The 12,258-nt window shown below is 39.0% G+C and overlaps 1 protein-coding gene across 5 annotated transcripts in view; it reads left to right on the top strand.

Annotated features, from left to right (window-relative positions):
* The window catches only part of NOL4 (nucleolar protein 4), a 383,263-nt gene that overhangs the window by 519 nt on the left and 370,486 nt on the right, over positions 1-12,258 (top strand). Inside the window, exon 1 of one of the 5 annotated variants that reach the window (XM_073212741.1) lies at positions 24-654. The exons of 3 other annotated variants lie outside the window; for them this stretch is intronic. The gene's annotated coding sequence lies outside the window, so the exon portion shown is untranslated. Of the gene's footprint in view, positions 1-23; positions 655-3,875; positions 3,939-12,258 lie in introns of those variants that run through there. One more of the 5 variants, XM_073212742.1, reaches the window with a different exon arrangement.

Below are 12,258 nucleotides of genomic sequence, written 5' to 3'. Positions count from 1 at the left end.
TCGATAGTCGCCTGCGCCTCCTTATTGGCACAAAGCCCGCTGCGGCGCCGGGCAGGGCGCAGGGCCCCCGGTCGCTGTCGGGGTCTGGCTGAGGCCCTGGGGCCTCCGGGCGCTCCACCGCCTCGGTCACTCCGGGAGATCCGGCGGCGGCCGTGCGCACCGCCGCGGGCGCTGGAGCCGCCGTCCCCGCCCTCCGCGTCCCCCTTCCGCAAATGCAGCCGCAGCAACGCGAGGGGCAACAAAGAGCTGGGTGTGGGCGCAGCCTCCCGGCGGCGCTCGGGTCGGCGGCCCCAGGCTGCGAGCCCGGCGCTGCGAGGCACCCGCTCCGCGGCTCGGGGCTCAGCCTCACTGGTAGAGACGTAAAGTCGGGGAGCCGCAGCGTCGACTGCCTTTGCAAGAAGGTGGGAGCTGCGGGCCGCAGTGGGCCTGGGGTGCAGCTCAGCCCGCGTCCCCTTCCCCCTCCGCTGCGGCCGCCCGCCTGGAGCAGGGACGGCGGAGGGCACCTGGCGTCCAGCGCTGATCTGCCTCGCGTGGGGGTTTCTGGGGCATTTGCTCCTTCGCTTCGTTCCTTATTACTGGCAGCTGTCTCCCGGGCTGTGTGCGTGGAGGATGCTAGAGAGGAATGTCTTGAAAGCTATTCTGCCTTGAACGGAGGTATATTAAATTGAAAAATACGTGCATGAAAGGGTTTTCAAAGGATTCTTTGGAGGACTTGTAGGTTTGGAAAACAGTTAATGGTTTCCAGGATTAGGGATAGTTGTGTGAAAGGTCTTTCTTTGGGAATTTATATGGACAATAGGACATGGAAATAAGGGTGGAATGGAAACACACAGAAGAGCTCTTTAAAAAAGAAGCGCTATGCTGGAAGGTGTCTAGGAAGTAGCCATAGACGCGCAGCCTTTTCCTTAGCATGCGGCGCTGCTAGAGACAATGGGGAGATCGCTGTCCCGCTTCACTAAGTAGGACTAGACGGGCATGGATTAGAACCGAGGCTTATTTACAGCTGCATGAGCCACAAGTCAGCTGTAGAGAATGAAGTGCTTCCATTCATTTGTATTGGGGGTAACATTCAGAACCTGGTTAAAAAAAAAACAACTTACTGTTCAGACAAAGTAAATTACAATTCAGAACCTAAGAATGCATTTTTCTTTGGGTAAAACTGGGTCAATTGAATGAATAAAATAATCACAAGATATATTTACCTCTGATTTAATTTAATGCTATTGTATGCGTATATTTTTTAAATTGCTGGCTGGGAAGTTTTTCATTCCTTTTGTGCTGAACTTAAGTCCCTCTGTTTACCTGTCACAGCAAAACGTGTTGGCTCAGTGGGTTTCTACTTGTAGGGGTATGTTACATGCACCGTGTGTATGAACAGATGGTCCCTTAAAACATTAAAATTATGCGTAACATAAATTCTGTAAGGATTACAGAGGCACTAAGGTATGTATGAATACCAGTAATTCAAACCGACATGCACACGTTCAGATACCTATATCTTCATTCAAAAATTAATGCCGGGTTGTTAAAGAGTCAGTGCTGAAACGACCAGCCAGTGTAGAGTAACGACTCCAGGGTTAATGATGAAGTACCACGGGTTTCCTTTTCAGTAAAGATTCCATATATTTAAGGGAGAAGATGTATTCCATCAGGTGATATTCTTAAATAGTTGTTTCCATGTAGTATTTAAGAGCTCTGCTCTTTATTCAAGCCTGCTGTGAAATGCTGAAGAGGTTTTTAATTCAGGAGCTCTTCTGTGGCTCTTTATGAAATTTTATGCTGCTCATCGCATAGAATTAGAAGCCCCTCCTTCTCTGAGAGACAGCCAATCATCATTTCAATGCGTTAAATAATAAATAAAAGATTCCCTTTTATCATGTGTTTTCCCACATCTCAAGCGATTTCTTCCTTTAAAATGTTGATCTTTATGCTACCAGGAGTACAGTCACCAGAGAGACAGGAAAAATTTTCTTTTAATTCAAGGGTATATATTGGTTGATATAAAGTACTGTATCTTTATACTGAATGGTATTTTCAAGCAGACTGAGCATCATTCTAGCTATTTGAGATTTGAAGGTTCGTGGCTGGCTTTGCTGCTGGTGACAGAGATTTGCGCTGATGTTGCTTTGCAGTAACCCATGGCTGCCGGCAATTTGACATCATTACTGTTGCAAAAGGGGTAGAAAAAAAGGGGAGGGCACAGGCTGGGGCTAATTAACTGCCTGTGTTTAATGAGAGAAAGGGAGACTGAGAGCACCTGGGGAGCCGCACCAGGACAGAGTAGACACACCACAGCGACTTAGTTGAAACAGGGCTATGTTTCAGTCTCCAGCTTGTTTCTACCTCTTCTTTCCCAAAAGAATAAATGCAGCTTTGCAAAAGCTATTTCCCCAAAAGTCTAAATTTAACTGAGGATAAAATCAAGAGGCAACTGACTTAAAATAAAAATATGGAGTATTGGAAAAGGTTAAAACATGCCCTTTATCACTTGCCCTGGCCATGCCTACTGCTGAAGGGACATATCTGTCACTGTTTAGATGACTCTGAGGCCCAGGAGATACCGTTTGCTTACCAAGTAACAACAGGCTGCAGCTCAGCCATTTTAGGTCTGGCATATGACCTGTGTCTGTATGTACACGCACGTGCACTTACACGCTACTACCCGTGCCTGTGTGCGCATGCGCACATGCGCTTACACACTACGACCTGTGCCTATGTGCGCGCACACACTTGTGCTTACACAGGCAGTTTGTGGAGCATTGCTGCTGAGATCTTTCATATTACTACGTACTTTTATATGTCCTTTTGTTAAAGGTGTCAAGTTTAGAAGAATGAAGTGATAACAGAACAGTTCTGAAAAAGATGCAGCAAATATCTGATGTTGATTACCAAAAATGTTCAATTAGCAGTCAGTTTAAATAAGCATTACTATGGTTACTCTATTTTACATCTTTGATCATGGTAGTTTCTAGTTTTGTTTGTTTTGAGGTTTTCATCCTGACTGGCATTTTGTTTTCTGATAACAATTAATTGAAGCCTTACCCTTACAATTTAAACTACCAAAACATCGTACTTGATATTATGAAAGATAAACTCAAAAAGTAACCAGAAAATTCATTAAACCTTTCCATTAGTAAAATGATTAATTCATTGCATATTTTTAAAAAGCCCACTGCACTATATAAAATATTGGGAAATTTGCTAAACTCACATTTTTGTTTTAAATAAACAAGGTAGTGAATAGCCAAATTGTATAATCAAATTATGTGAGTAATGCTTTTCTTGACCTGTATTTGTAGGAGCTGACACCTCGTCTAATTTTGGCTTTTCTTGTATTTTTTCCTTATATTTATTCCACTAGGGAACAAAAAATGAATTTTCTTCCTGAAAAGAAAATGTATTATATTTGGTTATGTCATTTAAAAATGATGATTTTTTCAGTTCTGCAATCTGTAGCCCCAGATTTCATATTGTTCTTGCTGTGCATCCTGCCAATTGATTACTGTACAATGATTAGAATGAATATTCATGGCCTGGTTTGTTTGGTTGGTTTTTTTCTTTCTAGTTCCCTGGCTTTGGTTTTTTGTTATGAATTCTTTATGCTTCATCAGAATGAAGTAATGCCTCATATGGTATCTGTGTACATTTCTACTTGACCTACCTTCATGCCTGAGGCACACATCACATATATTAGGTCTTGATCTGGAATTTGTTACTAAGGAACATGCCAGCTATATATTATGATACATTATGTGTCTGATGCACAGACAAATCACAATAGTAGTCATCCAGATAAAAGCACATTTTTGCCTATTTCCTATACTTCTTCAGTGGGCATCACTATTGATAGCTAATGCGTTTTTCTCTTCATTCAGGTATTTTGGGACACTCCATAGCACAGATCTTTGGGGTCAAGTGGATACCAAGCATGAATCTCGGTAATGTGGCTTATTAGCTGACTTTAGTGGTTCTTTGTGAGTTGTTGTGAGGCAAAAAATCATCTATGGTAAGTCCCTAGCACAGTGTCAGTTAAGGCTCTCAGGAATAGTGGGTACCTTTACTACAGGCTGGTATGGCATGAGTATTTAGGGGCAAGGGGCTTATAGAGATAACTCCTTTGAATTTAAGGAGGAAATTAGTGCACAAAGACTATCCCCACTGACCTCCTAAGATACCAGTTCTCGACTTGTCCATTGGTTCTTCCTTGTCTTGCTAGTAACCACGGTGGGCTTGGGGTGAGACAGCATTTATTTATATTCTCTCAATCTCCTGAGCCAGCTGATCACACTTTAGACTTTGCACAGATAGAGGAAAGTTGAAGAAGCAAGTACAGTGAGACGGCCCCTTAACTTCCAAGAAGTTCAGCCCTGTCTAAAGATCATAAAGACCTTTCCTGGACAGTTCTTGTATTTGTTAAGTCTTTTTATATAGAAATGGGAAAGACTGACGTGAATCTAGTATGTTTTAGGTCATGTTCATTGTCATAGTCCTGAGATAACCAGATAAAATTCACGGGCAGCACAGATGGCAGAGTGGTTAGAGTATTGATTTTTGAGCAAGATTCAAATCCTGGACTTGATAGATACTGGAGCTGTAAGTAAGGGAGAGTTTCTTAACTGAAGCACAGTTTCCGCTTTGTAAATGCCTAACTAGTTTTGGATAACAGTAACAATAATAATTCGTAATTCATAAGCATGTAGCATATAGCATGTGTCTGGCACATCGTAAATGCTAAAAATAAAAGCTGCTCTAATATTAAGAAAGCAAGAACACCATGATATAAATTTTTTATTATAATTAGGTATATGTTATGAACTCAAAACCATACTGCAAGGAGTTAAAGTACAAGATATATGTATGTATGTACTTATGTATTATTCAGATATTCTGCTTATGCCATTTCTAGAAAATCAAAATGACTTCATTTTTGTAAAAGAGATACATTCCAATTTTTTTAAAAAGTTAAAAATTAAAAAAAAATTTAAGAAATGCTAAATCCTCCACCTAGCTTTAACTACTATTATCTAATTATGAGCATCACTGTGGATGTCTCTCTAAACATATCTATATAAAGATATAGTACTTGATATAATTGATATGGACAGACATAAAAAATTTCCAAAAACAGAATGATTATTATATGCTGATTTAAGTAAGAAGAATAAAATATAACACTATCAAAGTGTAACATGAGAAAAAGAAATACATGAAATTCAAAAAAGTACTATTAGATAAGTACTTCTCATCAGAAGCATTTATTTCTGAAGCTAATAGCAAGGATTAAGAAAAACACTGAGAAATTGAACTATATTTTTTCAAATATAGATTTCAATTTTATCTGTGTAATTTACTTTCTTCAGTGGTAAATGAGGAACAAGCCTATTTCACTTCTCACCTCCTTGTTACTGTTTATATTTATTACATTATAATTATATATTTTGTGACATTATATCATACTGTTTTATTGTGAAGGTTTTTGTATTTATGATATAGTATCTAATTTGGTTCTCAGTTGTTTTCCTTCTCATTTAAATGCTTATCGTCCATTCTTTTACCTGGTTTTCTTCTGAATATTCTTTGATTTAATTCATCACTTGATTAGCTTTGATTCCTGATCATCTATCTTTTTCTAAAGAAGGGTTCATGTGTTCTTTTCTTTGAGGTTTGTATGCAGTTAAAAATATTTGTCCTTTGTCTTTATAACTAAAGGACAACTTAACTAGGAAAAATTCATTTCATCTTTCCACTAGAACATTGTAGTACTCTGTCTGCTCTGTAAAATTCTAAGGCAAGTCTGTTTTTCCAAATTTCATGGGTGGTTTACCTCCTTATCCTTGCAATATCATAATTTCATTAAGATATGTTTTGAATTCCTTTTCTTACTGACTGAGTAATCACCATCACCGTGGCTTCAGTTGTCTCTATGTTCTGGTGACTCAGTGCGAATCTGAGGATCAGCTCTAGGTGGGGTTTTTGCTGGACGTTTCCACCAGCATATCTCAAAGCACCTCAAACTGGACACATCCAAAAATAAAATTTTCTTCTCTCCATTCTCCCATCTTAGGTTCTCCAAGTTGATTTCTCTTCTTAAAATGTACTCTTTCCCCATGGAAAAACACAAAATTTTTCCATGGGGGAAAAAAAACCACAGTTTGCTCACCTAACCAAGCCAGACATCTGTGGGAGTTCCAGGTCCCTACCCGTTCTTTCCTCTGTATAGTCAGTACTCAACAGAATGCTGTTGATTCTGCCAAATTTGTATCTCTTGAATCCATCATGTACTTGCCATGCCATACCACGTAGTATGTCTTTGGCTTGATAACTGGATAATTGTCCCCAAATCTTTTGAAGGGAGGGATTTGATTTCCAGTGCTTGGCATCATGTGTGATGCATTTTTGTTGCTCAAGATGAATGGAATAAATGAAAACCACTTCCCAGCTGGACAGCACATGGTGGGATTTTCTCATTTATCAAAACAAAACAGCTAGTTTAGCAGCTACATTGGGCACTCTTTTTTAAAAATAATAATTCTATTTATGTATTTAAATTGTAGTGTATAAAAACCATGTAACATAAAATTTACCATTTTTACCATTTTTGATTAACAGTTGAATAGTATTATGTACATAGACACTGCTGTGCAACAGATCTCCAGAAGTTTTTTATATTGAAACTGCAATGCCGTATGCCTTCCGCCTCCCTCCAGCCCCTGGTAATCACCATCCTCCCATCTATTTCTATGAGTGTGATATTGTAGGGACTGCATATAAGTGGGATCAAAAAGTATTTCTTAACCTGACAGACTTCACTTAGTGTGATGTCCTTGAGGTTCATCCATGTTGTTGTGTGTGGCAGAATTTCCTTTTTTAAGGCTAAAATGTGTATAAGCCACATTGTGCTTGTCCATTTGTCTGCCAGTGGACCTTTGGGTTGCTTCTATCTCTTAGCTGTTGTAAATAGGGCCTCTATGAACACGGCGTGCAAATAGACCCTGCTTTTAATTCTTTTGGACATATTCTCAGCAGTGGGATGCTGGATTGTATGGCGGTTCAATTTTAATTTTTTGAGGACCACTGTACTGTTTTTCATAGCAGTTGTACCATCATGATCCCATCAGCAGGGCACCAGGTGGGCCCTCCTTAGGGCTTAGAAACTGGTGTCTTTGCTCCAGATCTAAACCTCGTCAATAAGCATGTTTCTTTAGGCAACTGCAAGGATATACTGTAACATAATTAATGATAATATTAATGTCTTATGAAGTTATTACTATAGGTTAAGAATTGGGCTAATCACTTTAAACAAAATGTCCCCTTTAATGTTCACAATAGTTCTGAGGTATTCACTTTTCTATTACACACTTAAGAAAATTGTGGTTTAAGTTAAGGTGACTTTCTAAAGTCACACAGCTTCAAGGGGTTAGAGTTGTGATGAGAAACCATTTTATTTGGATTCCAAAGTCCTTTTTTTGGTTTCCAGACTTTTAAAATAATGCATTCCAATTGTTAAAAAATGTGGACATACCTACCCACAGCAACCAGACAACACAAAGAAATAAAAGGCACCCAGATTGGTAAGAAAGAAGTTAAACTGTCACTGTTTGCAGATGACATGATGTTGTACATAAGGAACCCTAAAGAATCCACCCCAAAACTACTAGAATTAATAACTGAATTCGGCAAAGTTGCAGAATACAAAATTAATACACAGAAATCTGTTGCATTCCTGTATACTAATGATGAACTAGAGGAAAGAGAAATCAGGAAAACAATTCTATTCACAATTGCATCAAAAACAATAGAATACCTAGGAATAAACCTCACCAAGGAAATGAAAGACCCATGCTCTGAAAACTACAAGACACTCATGAGAGAAATTAAAGAAGATACCAATAAATGGAACACATCCTGTGCTCATGGGTAGGAAGAATTAATATTGTGAAAATGGCCATCCTGCCTAAAGCAAGCTACAGATTCAATGCAATCCCTATCAAAATACCAACAGCATTCTTCAATGAACTAGAACAAATAGTTTTAAGATCCAAATGGAACCACAAAAGGCCCTGAATAGCCAAAGCAATCCTGAGAAGGAAGAATAAAGCTGGGAGGATTACACTCCCTGACTTCAAGCTCTACTACAAAGCCACAGTAATCAAGACAATTTGGTACTGGCACAAGAACAGACTCATAGACCAATGGAACAGAATAGAGAGCCCACATATAAACCCACACATATACAGCCAATTATTATACAATAATAGAGCCATGGATATACAATGGGGGAAATGACAGCTTCTTCAACAACTGGTGTTGGCAAAACAGCTACATGTAAGAATGAAACTGGATTATTGTCTAACTCCATACACAAAAGTAAACTTGAAATGGATTGAAGACCTGAATGTAAGTCATGAAACCATAAAACTCTTAGGAGAAAACATAGGCAAAAATCTCTTGAATATAAACATGAGCAACTTTTTTTGAACATGTCTCTTTGGGCAGGGGAAACAAAAAATGAACAAATGGAACTACATCAAACTAAAAAGCTCAGTACAGCAAAGGACACCATCAGTAGAACAAAAAGGCATCCTACATTATGGGAGAATATGTTTGTAAATGACATATCCAACAAGGTGTTAATATCCAAAATATATAAAGAACTCACATGCCTCAACACCCAAAAAGCAACTAACCCAATTAAATTATGGGTGGAGGATTTGAACAGACACTTCTCCAAGAAAAGAAATTCAGATGGCCAACAGGCACATGAAAAGATGCTCCACATTGCTAATTATCTGGGAAATGCAAATTAAAACCACAATGAGATATCACTTCACAACATCAAAAAGACAAGAAATAACAAATGCTGGTGAGGATGCAGAGAAAGGGGAACCCTCCTCCACTGCTGGTGGGAATGTAAATTAGTTCAACCATTGTGGAAAGCAATATGGAGGTTCCTCAAAAAACTAAAAATAGAAATACCATTTGACCCAGGAATTCTACTCCTAGGAATTTACCTAGAAAACAAGATCCCAGACTCAAAAAGTCATATGCTCCCCTATGTTTATCGCAGCACCAATAGCCAAGATATAGAAGCCACTTTAGTGTCCATCAGTGGATGAATGGATAAAGAAGAGGTGGTACATATACACAGTGGAATATTATTCAGCCATGAGAAAAAAACAAATCCTGCCATTTGCCACAGCATGGATGGAGCTAGAGGGTATTATGCTCAGTGAAATAAGCCAGGCAGAGAAAAACAAGTACCAAATGATTTCCCTCATTTGTGGAGTATAACAACAAAGTAAAACTGAAGGAACAAAACAGCAACATACTCACAGACTTCAAGATGGGGCTAGTGGTTACCAAAGCGTAGCAGGATTGCAGGGGGTGAGGATGGAGGGAGGAAAAAGGGGATTGACGGGCATTATGATTGGCACACATGGTGTGGGGAGTCACGGGGAAGGCAGTATAGCACAGAGAAGACAAGTCGTGACTCTATAGCATTTTACTACACTGATGGACAGTGACTGCAGTGCAGGGGTGGGGTGGGGGACTTGATAATATGGGTGAATGTTGTAACCACAATGTTGCTCATGTGAAACCTTCATAAAACCTTCATGTGTATCAATAATACCTTAATAAAACAAAAAACAAAACCAAAATTACCTCAAACATAAGCAAATATCATGAAAATAAAGTGAACTCTAAAAAAGAATGAACATACCTGCAATATGTGTTTTTATAAGTAATGCAATCTATTCTATCAGTACTTAACATGTTATAAATATATTCAAAAATAGTATATAAACATGAAGCTGAGATTAAAATACATATAAGTTTTACTATTTTCTTTGCCTCAGTGGGTCATCTCATGCACTGTTTGGGGTGTGCATGTACCCCTGGGGCACAGTCACTCTCGCCCACAGTACCAGCCTGTCTCCCAGTAGAACATGGTAATGAAGGCATTACACTCAGCTGAAAGGTGACCCCCTCTGTTACAGAGGATGCCTCTGTGCTTCACCAACACAGTCTTAAAATGATCTCTTAGCTGTACAAATCTGTGGCATCCATGAAACAACTGTGCATGTCCAACATTGGTACAGGGAGAAGTCATTCCATCAAAGGCATGCTCAAGGGATGGTGCACAGCAAGAGTAGCTGAAGTGTAGGGTACAGTGGGTGGGAGATGACTTTGGAAAAGTAGGTTGGGGAATAATTGTGGGAAGCATCTACTGCCATTTAAAAAATCTGGACTTGATTCCATGGGGACTGGCAGCTACCAAAGCTATGAGGAGGGGTGTTGTGGTTTAGGCTTTATAGGTGGGGACTAGACATCTCCTAGTGGTTTATGTTGCGGAATATAAATCAGACAAGTAAAGAATAAAAGTTAAATTGTTTCTTTGACTTCAATATATTACTTGAAATATTATAGTTATAAATAAATATTATGCAGGTATTATAATCAAATTATCAGGAGTAACAATATAATTCAGTGGCTAGATGTTGCTATGTAATTTGAATCATCTGCACCAATATCAGACATTATTCATTTCGATGCAGTGTTATAAATTCTATGAAATGTAAAGAATAGATTCAAAGATATTTTTAAGTGGAATATGGATGAAGTCATCTTATAATGAGCAGGATTTTTTGGTTTTGATTTTGGAGTGGAAGGGAACTCATTATTGACCTCTTGGTTGCATGGCACCTACAACCACAAAGAACCTACAATCAGAGAAACCTTCTAAAAACCCAAGTGGAGATAATAGGGAGAACACGTATTTGAGCAAGACTTTCTCAAAGGGAAGTTAATGATTCAAATATTTCTTAAAACTAGGAGTTTATGCTTTAAGGGGGCATTCTCTATCATCCTCCAAGTTTCTTGCAAATATTTCTTTGATTTTATACCCATGTGCCTGTCTCTGCCACTAAGGGCCTTCCTTGTGTTCTTCAGTTTTCACACACTGTGATTGGCAGAACCCTAACATGGCCCCAAAGGGCCCTCATACTTATTTGATTCCCTCCCTTTGAGTGTGGGTGGAACCTGTGACTGCAGTGAGCTAGCAGTCCCATAGTTATGGTATATGGTAGAGCTGATTTTGAGAAAGAGGCTCTTTCATGTGAGTCAGCATAATATCCACATTAAAAAAATCTTTTTATATATTCTTACACTGGTTTCAAGTATACAGCACAGAGGTTCAACAGTTACCCATATTATTAAATCCTCACCCAACTAGTCCAGTTACTATCTGTTAGCATAGGAAGATGTTACAGAATGATTGACTATATTCTCCATGTTGCACTTCCATCCCCATGACCAACTTATATTATGACTGAGATTTTTTGTGCCCCTTTATCCCCCTCACCCTCCCCACCCAACTGCCCGAACCCCTCCCCATGGTAACCACCAGTCACTTCTCAGTATCTGTGAGTCTACTGCTCTTTTATTCATTTATTTGTTTTTAGATTTCACAAGTAAGTGAAATATAGTATTGTCTTTCTCCACCTGGCTTATTTCACTTAGTATAATGCCCTCTAGTTCTATCCTTGTCAAAAATGGCAGGAATTCTCTCTTTTTGATGGCTGAATAATGTTGCATTGTATATATGTACCACATCTTCTATCTATCCATCTATTGATGGACACTTAGGTTGCTTCCATACCTTGGCTATTGTAAATAATGCAGCAATAAACATAGGGCTGTATATGCCTTTTTGAATAAGGGATTTTGTTTTCTTCAGGAAAATTCCTAGAAGTGAAATTCCTGGGTCAAATGGTATTTCTATTTTCAATTCTTTGAGGAACCCCCATACTGCTTTCCACAATGATTAAACTTTTTTACCTTCCCACCGACAGTGCATGAGGGCTTCCATTTCTCTACATTCTCACCAGCACCTGTTATTTCTTGTCTTTTGGATGGTGGCCATTCCAACTTGTGTGAGGTGATATCTCATTGTGGGGTTTTTTTTTTTTCAGTGTAAAAATTTAAATGTTTTATTTATTTAATAAGCAAAGACTTGCTACTGAGATTGTTGCTCTAATGGTTTATCTACATTTCTTTCCTCTCTTTTTTATTTTTTATTTTGGTATCATTAATCTACAATTACATGAAGAACATTATGTTTACTAGGCTCCCCCCTTCACCAAGTCCACACCACATATCCCTTCACAGTCGCTGTCCATCAGCGCAGTAAGATACTGTAAAATCACTGCTTGCCTTCTCTGTGTTATAGAGCCCGCCCGTACCCCCACCCACCACATT

Source organism: Manis javanica, chromosome 9, assembly GCF_040802235.1.
Source record: "Manis javanica isolate MJ-LG chromosome 9, MJ_LKY, whole genome shotgun sequence".
Lineage (NCBI taxonomy): Eukaryota > Metazoa > Chordata > Mammalia > Pholidota > Manidae > Manis > Manis javanica.
This window is presented reverse-complemented; position numbering and strand designations above follow the sequence as displayed.